The 13,485-nt window shown below is 40.0% G+C and overlaps 1 protein-coding gene across 1 annotated transcript in view; it reads left to right on the forward strand.

Annotated features, from left to right (window-relative positions):
• Positions 1–13,485, forward strand: part of RFX3 (regulatory factor X3) — a 439,811-nt gene that overhangs the window by 58,627 nt on the left and 367,699 nt on the right. The gene's annotated exons all lie outside the window — the stretch shown is intronic.

The raw sequence follows: 13,485 nt of genomic DNA on the forward strand, positions 1-13,485 counted from the left end.
AAGCTGTATTCCCCTGGTCATTGGCTAAGATTGTCCCACTAGCAGAATGTTGCTGTCACTTACCTAGGAAAGAACTGATCAAGAAATGTGTTGTTTTTAGCATGTCATGCACATACCTGAGAAACATGCAGAGGAAAACCATTTGCCAGCGAGCAAGGCAAGCTCAAGGGGTATTCAGAATTTGGCAAAAATCACTCACTGATGCCAGGGTAAGGTACTGCATGTGGCATTCCACGCTGTTCTTTCCTCAATGAACATGTTTACTCTGAATACGAGGTCCCCGTTACCTGCTAAGTGTCTGAATTCCCAGTGTGTGGAGTGCGTGTTCGTGTGTGAGAGAGAGAGAGAGATGCGTGGTCTTGAGCTAAGAAGCAGAGAGCGGGCTGAGGTCCCTAGAGCCCAAACACATGTCAGTAATCAGTCAATAACTAGCTGGCCCATGTGGGGCTAAATTTAAACATATGTTTTTGGTTTAAAAAACCTTGTTCTGACTGCCAAAGGAAGAGAGGATTTTAAATTTTTCTTTTAACCATCCTGAATTTATAATAGGGTGGTCTCATGAAGCAAAACATAATAAAATGCATTTATCGGAAACACGTTTATGCTAGTACCAGAGGAACAGGGTCATAATAATTTATCCAAAAGTTTTATGGTAGGTTATGGGAGGCATTTATTTTCCAAAGCTTTTGCATATTTTACATAGGCCTGTGTCATGTAATTTTTACAATGGGTCCCTCAGATGAATCACGTTTACTATCCCCGAGACCTATTGTCATCCTCGAACACCAGGGTGATAATGATGTTTCTTTGTTGTCACGTAAGAATCTGCAATGGCTTGTAGGATCCAATCTTGTCACATCGGTGGGTTTCACCGCGCAATGGGATTCGGCAGAAATTTTCTCGCAAACAGGTAAGGCTGGCCACATAGTCTTCTCCACACAGGGTAATTTGACTTCCTGGATCACCAAGACCAAGAGAGAGCAGGAGTTTGGCTTTCAGAACCTTTCCCCTCCTTCTGTAGCTTTCTCTGAGCCGTCCCCCCCGCCCCCCAATCATGCCCTTGACTTCAGTTGATGGGAGTTTTAAAAAAGTGGCTATTGTGAAACTCGGCACTCCACATTGCAGGGATATTATTGAGGTGACTGTCCATTATATTAAAATATTCCCCTCCTCTGGGGGAATTTCTTACTTGTCTCCATCCTCGGAAAGGCTGTGTTTCTTTGATGAACCTGATCAGTGTTTCCCATGCAGGCACTTTAAATCTTGATTCTGATCATGCTTTCCTCTTTGCATTAGCTGCTACAGAGTTCAGAGGCAGATTCACAATTGGCTTTAGCCATTATGCAGACCTCACAGGTACCTGTGTCCTGAATTTACCCCAGTTCACCTTACTCTTCTACCTTGACTTTCATTTTTTTATTGAGGCATAATTGACATAGAACCAGGACATTAGTTTCAGGTGTACAACATAATGATTCAAAATTATGTTTACTTTCTTGATCGTATTGTTTTTTTCTCGTTTGGTTGGTTGGTTTGGAGGAGGGGGTTGTATCCCACAGCAGTTAGCTTTTGGGGAAAAAAATGTAGGGTAAGAAAAAAAATTATATGTATATATAAACTTCCTGGAGTTCTATAGTGAGCCTAAAACTAAATCCAATTCATTCCACATCCGCAAGAATTTTTCTTCACTTTTTCTGATGATCTCCAGGGCTGCAAACCGTATGGTAGGTCATTCCCTGTAAGAAGGCAGTAATCCCAACACACAGCAGCATCCTGTCAGAGAAGACATCTCTGGTTTACTGAAATGGGAATGTTAGCTGCTCCTGACAGTACGTATTTTTGTGTTCTGGGAGCGCATGCTGCCGCGGCGCGTGTATGTGCGCCCGTGTGCGCGCGTGTTGCAGTAGCAGAGAAGGTGTCCAGATCCACCAGGAGATAAACCATGAAAATGGGAACATTGTCACCTGGTTGCTTCTCCCCTCCATCTTTCCTGGCATTTCAGAGCTGAGTCACACTGACAAGTTCAATTCTCTCCAAAAGCACATCCCTCGCCCCTGCACGGCCGCTCACTCGGGTACCTGAACTCTGTTTTCTGTGTGGCACACACTTTTACTTCTGAACTGTAACCTTCTTCATGGCCCTTCCCAGCCGGGCTTTTCTTCCTCGGTTTTCTGCTGTTCTTCACAGCCTTCCACACAGAGCAAAGCAACATCTGATGCTCTTGTTACACAGCCTTTTTTTTTTTTTTTTTTGGAGAGGCCATTACAAATTTACAGAGATAAAAATAACAATATGAGTGATGTATTGTGCAAATCTTTTAAAAAGCCTACAAAAACAGAAAGAAATCAATTAGAATTGCCATGGCAACTACCAACAATTTTTATATGCAAGAATGAAATAAAATAAGAAAAGTAACAAAGTAGAAAAAGCATAAACCGATTGAAATACCATGAAGTGTTTATGAAGTAAGTACTATAGTGAAGCCTCGGGAAAATAGATTTCATTAAGGTAAATGAAATTGAGTTTAACTCTTGATTACACATGAGCTAGGTATATATTGTGAAATAAACTATTATTGATGAACACTTGATGTAATTTTTCAGTGAAAAGTATTTTTGGAAAACAAGTTTAGACAGATTGGGAAAATACATTAAAATGTATAAAATGCAATCTTAATAATTTTTCTAGGGGAAGTTTTCTTTACTTCTAAGAATATTTAAAGCCCATACATTAAATTGGATAGTTTGAGGTAAATTAAAGAAGTGGGACTTGATATATAATAGAAGTAACTGATGGGTCTAGGGCCATACCACCCTGAACGTACCTGATCTCATCTGATCTTGGAAGCTAAGCAGGATTGGGCCTGGCTAGTACTTGGATGGGAGAAGTAACTGATGGGAATCGGCAAAGAGCCCAGAATTCTAGAATATGTATGATCTGGGATTCAGTCCTGGCCCCCTAGAGTTAGGATGGCAAATCCTGAATCAGTGATTCTCAACCCTGCCTGCGTATAAAAATCACCTGGGTTATCCAGAGCCACATATCCAAACGTTACCGTGTCTGAAACCCATTGCACACCTGTTAAATTAGAACGCTTGAGGAGGTAACATGGGCGTTGTAATGCTTCCACACGCAATTGTACACGCAGCCAGCTTTGAGAACCTGGGTTGGGTCCATTCATTCCTTAGCCTGCTTGTGCTCCTTACCACCTACGGTATTACCGGGACATTCAGTATGTCCTTTTTGGAGTTCCTGTGTGTGGTAGGCAGCACAAATCCCCCTCCCCACAGGTGTCTGTCTCCGAATCCCTGGAACCTTCGAATATGTTAGGTTAATGGCAAAGCGGAATTAAGGTTGTAAATAGAATTAAGGTAGCTAATCAGGTGACTTTATAATAAGGAAATTACCCAGGTGAACCCAATATAATCTCCGGGGTCCTTACAAGTGCAGGAGGCAGGCACAGCAAAGAGAACCAAGGCGTTATTTCAGTGGGAGAAGGACTCTCAGAGTAAGGGTGTGGCTGGCCAGGGAATGTGGGCAGCTTCTAGATGCTGGAGATGTGAATAAATGGGTTCTCACCTGGAGCATCCAGAAGGGAGACAGCTCTGAAACACCTTGATTTTAGCCCAGTGAGACCCCTTTTGGACTCTACACCTCTAGAACCGGAGGATAATCAATGTGTGTTGCTTTAAGCTACTAAATTTGTGGTAGTTGGATATAGCAGCAATAAAAAACAAACACATCCTGTCTCTATACATTTATCACACACACACACACACACACAAAATCCTGAGCCTTATGTAGTCCAGAACAGTCAGTGTAACTTTTAGATCTTAGACATGTCTCGCTCTTCCGCCGCCCTGTTGCTATTGTGAATTTCCCCTTCGCAGTCCCACATAGGATTGCAGTTCATTCTGAGATGCTGCCTCACTGTCCAGATTCCTGTTCAGCCTCTGTGGTCCTTTAAGAAATACAGCTCCTGGAGCACCTGGCTGGCTCTGTCGGTTAAGCTTCCGACTCTTGATTTTGGCTCAGGTTGTGATCTTAGGGTTGTGGCATGGAGCCCTAAGGTCAGGCTCCCTGCTCAGGGTGGAGTCGGCTTCCCCCCTCCCTCTGCTCCTCCCCCTGCTGGTGCTCACACGCTCTCTCTGTCTCAAATACATAAATAAATAAAATCTTTTAAAAAAGAAAAGAAATATAGCTCCTTCTGTTTCGGTCTTGGCCAAAAGTTCCCTCATCTTCCCCCTGTAGGCTGCTTCATTAATACTCAGCTATTCCACTGGTACTTTTGCCTTTCAGGAATCAATACCCTCAGGGTTTAGGTAACTATCCCTTTTCTAAACTGAAAACATACCCAGCCTGGTTAAACCTCTTTTTGGGGACAAAGACTAATCACAAGGTGCACAGGACCTCATTTTCCCCTTTCTTCCACAAAAACAAAAACAAAAACAAAAACAAAGCAAAACAAAACAAAAAAAAAAACCAGGGATGCCTTGCCCTGCCCTGGCCTCTACTTTGGTGATTCCAGGTCTTCCTCAGCTTCCCTCTCTCTGGACGTGAGTTCCGAAGTTGGTTGTCTGGCACGTTCCCCCCTGCCCTAGAAGAGTAAGAAACACAAATCTCCATCAGGACATCATGCTACATGGCCTCTCCCACTGTAACCTCAGGCTAACACAGACTCACAGCGTGATGCAGCTGAATGGAAACTTCTTTGGGGTTTTCATAAGATCTTTCAGACACTAAAACCAGGTGTATAGATCTGACAGTTTGGGATAAGTTAGAGAGTTGGCATAAGAAGTGTAAGAATGTCGCCGACATTATTCAGACACTAACGCTGCTGGTCCTCACTGGGATAGAATAGGCTCACGTGTGTGACGGCAGTCATGCCCTTCGTTTAGTCATCGGACTGGGGTCCAGCACCATCCAAGCTGCCATTCCAATGCTATGAGGGAAAAACTTGATAGTAAGTGTTAATGGTGATGGGAGATATTATACCTCCAAATCCATTCCACCTGCCAATGTGTTTGTGTCTGAAAAGAAAGCATTGGGAGTAATTGTACTCCTGCCCTAACACAGGGATGATTGTGTTTTCAAGGATAATGATGCTATTTTATGGTTGTTTCTACTTGGAATAAAGCATAATTGGTATGGAATCTTTGAACACTCCCATGTGAAAATACCAGTTGGCTGTGTCAGTCGAGTGTGTATGGAGTAGTAAGTAATGGGGCAGTGAGCAAGAAATATGGGGAAGAGGGAGTGAGCCAAATTATAAGGGAGGCTGGTTGAGTGTAAATTGGTGAAAGCCTGAAATTCATGTTTAGATTGTTTTCCTTTCATGTTTCAGAGTTAGAGATTTTGTTATGGGTAGAATCAGTACCGGGCGGGGGCAGTGATGGCATGTAAATGACATCTCCTTGCAGCTGTGAATTAGAAAACAAAGGTGTGGGGTCCCTCTTCAGCTTTAGAGCCAGCATCTCCTGTAGGTTAGGAGGTGTCCTGGAATCTCCAGATGACCTCAGGAGAAAGAGGGAGCTTCAATGGGAGTAGAGAAGTGGATACAATCTATTTGTTGTTCCCGTCGCTTCGGGCAAGTGACAGGTGCTGCTGTCTAATTCGCTTTCTCCTAGAACAGGTCAAGCTTATTTAACTTCATGCAAAGTGTTTACCAGCGTAAGAACTGGCTTCAAATGTGATTATTTTTAAGTCCCCGATGAGCTCTGCTTAGAACTAAAGGTTAACAAAGGAAAGCATTTTATTTTGATTTTCTCTTCAATGTTGAGGGGTTTAAAACAAAAGCAAATGTTGTAATGTAAAGATAAATTAGAATCCTGAGTTTCTTTGTGAGGCCAACAGAAAACATGGAATCCTTGTGGGAAAAGTTATGGGAGTAGGTTATAAGCTCCCGAGTGCTCCACATGAATAAATGGTGTGCTGGGAGTACGGATACACATAGACGTGTTGGAAGGTTCAACATATGTTCTGTATAATAATTGGCAAATATAGGAGTCTAACAGCAACAACAAAACGATTCAAAGAGAAGTGATACAAGTGTGTTTTACTGGAGTTAGCAGATTAAAAACATAAGGTTTAAGTTGTTTTTTTTTTTTTTTTCGTGGTTTTAATGTTGACATAAAGGAAATACACTGCAGTGATGTTGGTGTAAAAATCTGGGTTAGTTTTACTATGAGCTGACTTTTTGAGCTTTTGGACCTTGGGCAACTTACTTTACTTGTCTAAATCCCAGTGTCCTTTTAAGTCAGAAGGGATGACCTTGTTGCTGCGAGATTAAGTTGGTTACCTATTATATTTTGTTTCTGATAAGCTGAAATATTAAGTCAAAGGACAAATATATAATCATACTTACTGTACTTTTTTCCATTTTTTTTTTTTTTTAGAGAGAGAACATGAGCAGGGGGAGGGACAGAAGGAGAATGAGAGAGAGAATCCCAAGCAGACTCCACGCCTAGCACAGAGCCTGACAAGGGGCCCAGTCTCATGATCCTGAGATTATGACCTGAGCCGGAAACAGAGTCAGATACTCAATTGACTGAGCCCCCCAGGAGCTCCTTAACTAAAGGAGACGTTTTAGAAGTCTCTTCTTTTTTATAGCTTGAAAGGAAATTTATGTATTACATATAAATATTATATTTCTATTATTTTTCTCATGAAAAAGTAAAAGCTTCCTTTTGAAACGTCAAAAAAAAAAAAAAAAAACCACTGATGAATGAGAAGAAATAATGCACCTGGCACCTTGTCAGTGCTCATTAAACGTTAGTCTCCTCCCTTACTTCAATAATCTCCTTATACCTGATAACAACTGAAAGTTTGTCTTTGGGGAAAATAAGGGAAGGAGGAAATAGTAGAATCATAAAGTTGAATGGGTAGGAAACATAAAAGATGGTAAGAGTTGCCTTATTGCATTTACTTGCATGGCAGTCAGTTAACCAAGCCAATCACAAACTAATTTTTCTCGATATTCTTCCATCTTACCTAATATATTTATTTGGAGACACAGATCCCAGGAATGGAAATAAGACCAAATTAAATGCATTTAAAACTAACATGAAGAGGTTTTTCACTCAAAAAAGCAAAATGAGTAAAACCTAGAAGCAGTGGCTTTTGAAGTGTGAAACATAAAATCAATAGAATGGTCTCAAAAAGCATTTAAAAAGATTAGAATGGAACATTTCTGAGTGTATAAAATATAGTAAGGGTAAGGTTTATTCCATAAAACTTTTATTTCAAACCTATAGACACACACACACACACACACACAATGCGTATGTGTGTATCAGGTCACAATGTAAAATATGTATCTTACTGTAGGTTGACGTTTTAAAGGAAAAATTTAAAAGCTCCTGCTCAAAAGGGAAAGAAATAAGCTATGTTTCTTTTCAATAAATTAGATTCTCTCTTGGCCTTGTTCGAAGACAGTGTCATTGCTTCCAGGGAAGGTAGACTTTTATCTAAATATCCTTGTCCTGGAGTCATGTCCAAACTATTCGTATATTATTTCAGATCATGTGTACCTTTATCAATACTTCCACACATTTCATCAGGAGAGAGACGTAAGAAACACTGTCAACTTAAAGGAAGAAAAAATTGTGAAAGGAAATGATATTTTCATTTTTTTCTGATCCCTGATTATTCCTCTGAAAAATGGTACCCCAAAATAGTAAGGGATGAAGAATACAAAATGGACTCATCCTGCTTGTTTCTAAAGAATATTTTCCTAAATAATCCAAAAGCCATCGACTGATGAAAGTTTTTAAACGGATGGATAGATGTGAGTTATTACAAAGGTATTGGCTCTGAAAGAGATTGGTCTGGGTGGAAAAAAAATTTTTTAAATGAAACCCTTGCCACATGGGAGCTAACACTTGATGCGCTCTCACTCTGGGTCCAACAGTCCATCAGGGGCTTTATTTTTTTTTCTTAGCAGCTTTCTCCTTTGATCCTTAAACAAATGCAGGTAGTATATATTCCCGTTTTACAGCTGAGAAAAATGAGGCTCTCACTGGTTAAGTCACTAGTCCAGTGCAGCCACGATTCTAACCCAGATTTGGCTGTTGAACTCCAAACCTGGACCATGTCCGGCCCTCCCTTATCTCGGGCCACCTGTTCTTCCAGATCTGCTTCTTGCTTTTCTGGGCCTTTCCCCCATGGCACACCGTTCCTCCACTTCTATTAACTGCTTCCTGCTTTCCCCTCATCAAGACCTATTCCCCGTAATAAGTCTTTTACACCAAAATGCCAGTAACTGTGGTTTTCTTCATGTTAGAGTAAGGATCCAAGCTTAAACTAAATTCCTCCAAGGGGGCATTTCAGACATGGTGGAAAAGGTCAGAGAAACTTTAGGGGTGAGGGGTAGAGGAAGAGTAAAGGGAGAGGTGCTTTATGATGCTCCTGTCTCTTTCCAATGAGATACTGTCTAACGTTGCTGATCTTTAACAGTTAGTTCTTTCAAAATGATGGAGGGTTGCCTGACCTGGAACCCTCCTCGGGATCTGCCTGACTTTCCCACGTGCTTTGCATTCCCTAGCTAAGCCCTGTTTGCTTTGCTTACGTGTGGAAGCTTTTCTTGTTCAAAACTCGAGCAAATTATGGGTAAGTAGGCCACCAAGAAATTTTTTTAAACTATCACTTTGGCAGAGACCTCATTTTCTTCTCTTAATTCCATACCACACCCCCCTCCCAATTAACCCACATACAAAAAATTGACACCTAAAATGCAGAATGGGTGGAAAGAAGTAACCATTGTCTGACCTCCAGTAGTGCATGCTTTCCTCGTCAAGCTGATGTGCCATTCTCACATTCCCGGGCCAGAGTACTCCAGAAGCCCAATTCTACCCATAAATAAGGGGGCCGGGACTCTCCTCCATTTCACCAGGTGTCAGGGGGCCCCTCCCGTCTTGGTGATCCTGGTTCAGCACATCAGGGAAGGGTCCTCAAGTGAGAGCTACAGACACGATGTTGTTCCCAGAGGGCTGGCAAGGGTTTAAGTGCGGACCGAGCAAATTCCCGTTCATCTACAGACTGCATTGGTATCAGCACACGCTCTGGGTGCAGGTGCATAATGTTGCTACTAATGCGAAGTCATGAAGATATTCTATATTATCATCTAGAAGCGTTATTTCCTTGCCTTTCACATTTAAGTCTATAATCCATCTCTGACTGATCTAGTTATGTTGTGCCATAATTTCATTCTTTTTTCCATCTAAATACCTAATCGCCCTAGTTCCATTTTTCAAAAAGCCTATCCTTTCCCTCTTTCCGGCAGCGATGCCTCTGTCGTAATTTTAGTGTCCAGTTATGTGTAGGTCTCTTTCTTTGGTTAATGGAATTGGATAAACTGATGGTAATTTTATTTTGAAATCTAAAAAGCTAAAAATAGCCAAGATATTCTCTCTCTTTCTTTTTTTAAAGATTTTATTTATTTATTTGAGAGAGGAGGAGAGAGATTGAGAGCACAAGCAGGGGGAAGGGGCAGAGGGAGAAGCAGGCTCCTCTCGGAGCAAGGAGCCCGATGCTAGGCTCCATCCCAGGACCCTGGGATCATGACCTGAGCCGAAGGCAGACACTTAACCAACTAAGCCACCCAGGCGTCCCTAAAAAATAACCAAGATATTCTTGAAGATGAGGAAGAAGGTGGGAGGACTTGCCCCACCTGATACCAAGTGAGTGTGGTAGCAGCATAAGGATAGACAAGTAGACCCAGAGCAGGACAGAGCAGACAGTCTCTTGGGATTTTGATTGAGCTACACTGAATCTGTGTATCAACTTTGGAAGAATTACAGTTTTTACAGCATTCAGTTTCCAATCCATGTTCATAGGGTACCTCTCCATTTATTAGGTCTTCCTAAATGTCTCTTGATACGTTTTTATAGTCCTTTTGGGAAGGGCCTTAGATATTTTTTATTTGGATGTCTTCCTGTATATATAGTATTTTGATGTCATTTAAAATTGAACCTGTAAAATATTTCATTCTGTTATTGATGACAGAAAATACTGGTTTTTGTGTATTGAGTTTTAGCCTGCAAAATTATAAACTCAATTATAAATTTGAACAACTTATAGTTATTTTTTCTGCATGTACAATTATATTTAGTAATAACAGCTTTTCTATTACTTTCCCAATCCTTTATCTCCTTTTCTTGCCTTGCTATACCAGTCGGTAATGTTAAAAGGCATAATGTTGAAAGACAGTTATCTTTGTCCTGTTATATTGTCCCAGTCTTGGAGGAAAACTTGCAACCTTTTTAAGAATGTTTGTCAAAAGATTTTTTTTCCTGTAGATCTCTTATAACAGCATAAGAAAGCTCCCTTTTTAACTTTTTTACATGTCTTTATTATGAATAGATGTTGAAATCAATGACCTTGGGCTTTATATTCCTGGGGAAATAGTAACTTGGTCCTATGCTTGCTTCTATTTTATGGAGGACTTTTGCATCTATGTTCATGAGGGAGAATGTAGCTTTCCCTTCTCTTGCTATGCTTATCAGGTTTTGGTATCAAGATTAAAGTCAATCTCTGCGGGTGCCTGGGTGGCACAGTGGTTAAGCATCTGCCTTCGGCTCAGGGCGTGATCCTGGCGTTATGGGATCGAGCCCCACATCAGGCTCTTCTGCTATGAGCCTGCTTCTTCCTCTCGCACTCCCCCTGCTTGTGTTCCCTCTCTCGCTGGCTGTCTCTATCTCTATCAAATAAATAAATAAAATCTTAAAAAAAAAAGTCAATCTCTGGCCTGCAGCCTATTTTAAATCCTCTGGAAGAGTTATTTAAACCTGTAATAGTTTCTTCCTTCAGTGTTTGGTAGAATTCACCACTGAAACAATCTGGGTAGACCTAGAGTTTTGTTTATGGGAAAGATTTTAACTGGTGAGTCAATTTTATGTGACTGTTCACAGCCTCTATTTCTTGAATAATAAGTTAAATTTGCCTAGGAATTTCTCCATTTCATCTAAAATTTTTAATGCATTGGCATAAAGTGGCTCATAGCATCCTCTTACAATCTTTGTAATGTCTGACCAATCGGTGGCAATATCCCCTTTTAATTCCAATGGTTAACATGTCTTCTCTCTTCCTGCCTAGATCAATCCCTCCGGGGTCTTATCTCTTTTATCAACTTGTTCAAAAAACCAAATTGTAGCTTTATTGATCATCAGTATTGAACGTTTCTCTTTCATACTTTATTATCTTTTGTTCTAATCATTATGATCTCTTTCTTTCTAATTTCTATGGGTTTAATTTGCTCTTCTTTAATAATTTCTTCTTAAAGACATTTAGATCACTGATGGTTTAGCCTTCTTTTCTAACATATTCATTAAAGGCTATAAATCTCCCCTTGAGTACTGCATTAGCTGCTTTCCGCACGGTTGATTTATTGTATATTCGTCAGTGCTCAGTACAAATCATTCTTAATCTCCATCGTGATTGCATCTTTTACTCATTAATTATTTAGAAGACTATTTCTTAATTTCCAAACTTATGGGAATGTTCTACCTATTTTTATTCATATCTACTATAGTTTCATTGTATTAAATACACTTTAATACATCCTCTTTTGAGAATTTTATGGCTGCGTTTATCTTGAACGTGCACTTCAAAGTTGTGTCTATTAGGTCAATTTTGTTAATCCTGTTGTTTAAATCTCATACGTTCCTTCTTTTTTTGGTTTGTTCTATCAGTTACTGAGAAAGATGAACTAAATTTTTCTCACTTTTGTCAATTTTTTGTTTTAGTTGGGTCAATGCTTGTTTCATATATTTTTAGGCCATGTTATTAGGCATATTCAAATTTTAAATTATTTCTTCACGGTGAGTAGAACATTTTATCATTAAGTAGAAATACCATTTCTCTGTAGAGACTAGACTGAAGCTTTTCATCTTCAAGATTACTCTGTTATTAGTATAACTGCAGTTGATTTCTTGGAGATAGTATTGCAATGATCTTTCTGTTTCCTTTCGCTCTCCAGCTTTCTGTATCCTTATATTTTAAATATATCTTTATAAACAGTGTATAATTGAGTTTTCTTTTGTTTTACATGCATTCTGCACATCCCTTCTTCAAGTCGAATATTTGGTTCTTTTATGTTGAATGTAATTACTGATATGTTTAAGTCTGTAATCTTATTTTGTGTGACTTATCCCAACTGTTGTATTTGGATTACCCTTTGTAACATTGCAATTTTTTTGTCTCTACTAGCTTCCAAGTTGTACTCTTACTGCACTTTTTGAAGTGGTTTAATTACAAATAAGAACTGAGTTTCTTACCATCTCAAACTTTAATGTTAATTAAAATACCATTCTGTTGTTTTCTGTTTGTTACTCCAGAGAAGTCAGTGCTGAGTCTAAGTGTTCTTCTTTTGAAATGTTTCTTTATTGCTTACGCCATTTTAAAGATTTTATTTTTTGTCTGCATGTCTGGGTGTAGATTTATTTAATCTGCTTGGGGTTCATTGGGGTTCTTGGAATCGTGTATGAATGGCTTCATTGCTTTTGAAAAATACAGAGCTATTCTTTCTTCGGATTTTACTTCCATCCCCTTCTCTCACTTCACCTTTTTTTGGCTAGAACTACTCACTGATACCCCATGTACCTTTTACCCTCTCTTTTACAATCTTCTTCCTTTTGTCCCTCTGTGCTACATTTTGGATAGTTTCTTCTTTGTGGTTTTAAGCTTGGGGTTTTTCTTAAAACTACAATTTAAGAAATTGCATTTTAGATTGCAGTTCTACATTGCATTTTAGAGTTTCCAGTTCGCTTCTGATGTTTTGAGGCTTTGACTTTACTTCACAAATGTAGCAAGCATGGTGATTTTATGAACCATGTCTGATAATTCTGATAACTCGAGTTTGGGGTTCTCTTTCTGTTGTTTATCTTTCTTCTGTGACTCAGCATTGCATCCTGTGGTCTTACAAGCCTGGTTATTTTTTATGCATGTTCGATGGTATATTTTACAACTTATTTGAAAGAAAATTTGAGGCCTGGTCTGGTGATGTCTTCCTCCAGAGAAGATACTCATTTGCTTGTGCAAATAGCACTAGGGTTATTATTCCAGGGATATCTGAGCGTAATGTCAATGTTTGAGCTGCTTGCACCATTAAATGAGGCACACCTGGCTGCAAATCCACGCAAAGGCAGGTTCACTTGCAGCTGCTCCTCATATTGAGGGCATGGCTTTTCAGACTTTGAACTCAAAGGGGGCTTGATTACATCCCTACTCCTGGGGTGTCCAGGTGGCTCAGCTGCTTAAGTGTCCGACTCTTGGTTTCAGCTCAGGTTATGATCTCAGGGTCATGAGATTGAGCCCCACGTTGGGCTCCCTGCTCAGCACACAGTCTGCTTGAGACTCTCTCTCTCCTTCTCCTTCTCCTTCTGCCCCTCTCCCAGCACACACACACCCTCTCTAAATAAATAAAATCTTAAAAAAAAAAAAAATCCCTACTCCTGGGGCTTCAGTCTTGCTTCTGTTTGTACAGCCCTG

The sequence above is a fragment of the Ursus arctos genome, unplaced genomic scaffold (assembly GCF_023065955.2).
Source record: "Ursus arctos isolate Adak ecotype North America unplaced genomic scaffold, UrsArc2.0 scaffold_33, whole genome shotgun sequence".
Lineage (NCBI taxonomy): Eukaryota > Metazoa > Chordata > Mammalia > Carnivora > Ursidae > Ursus > Ursus arctos.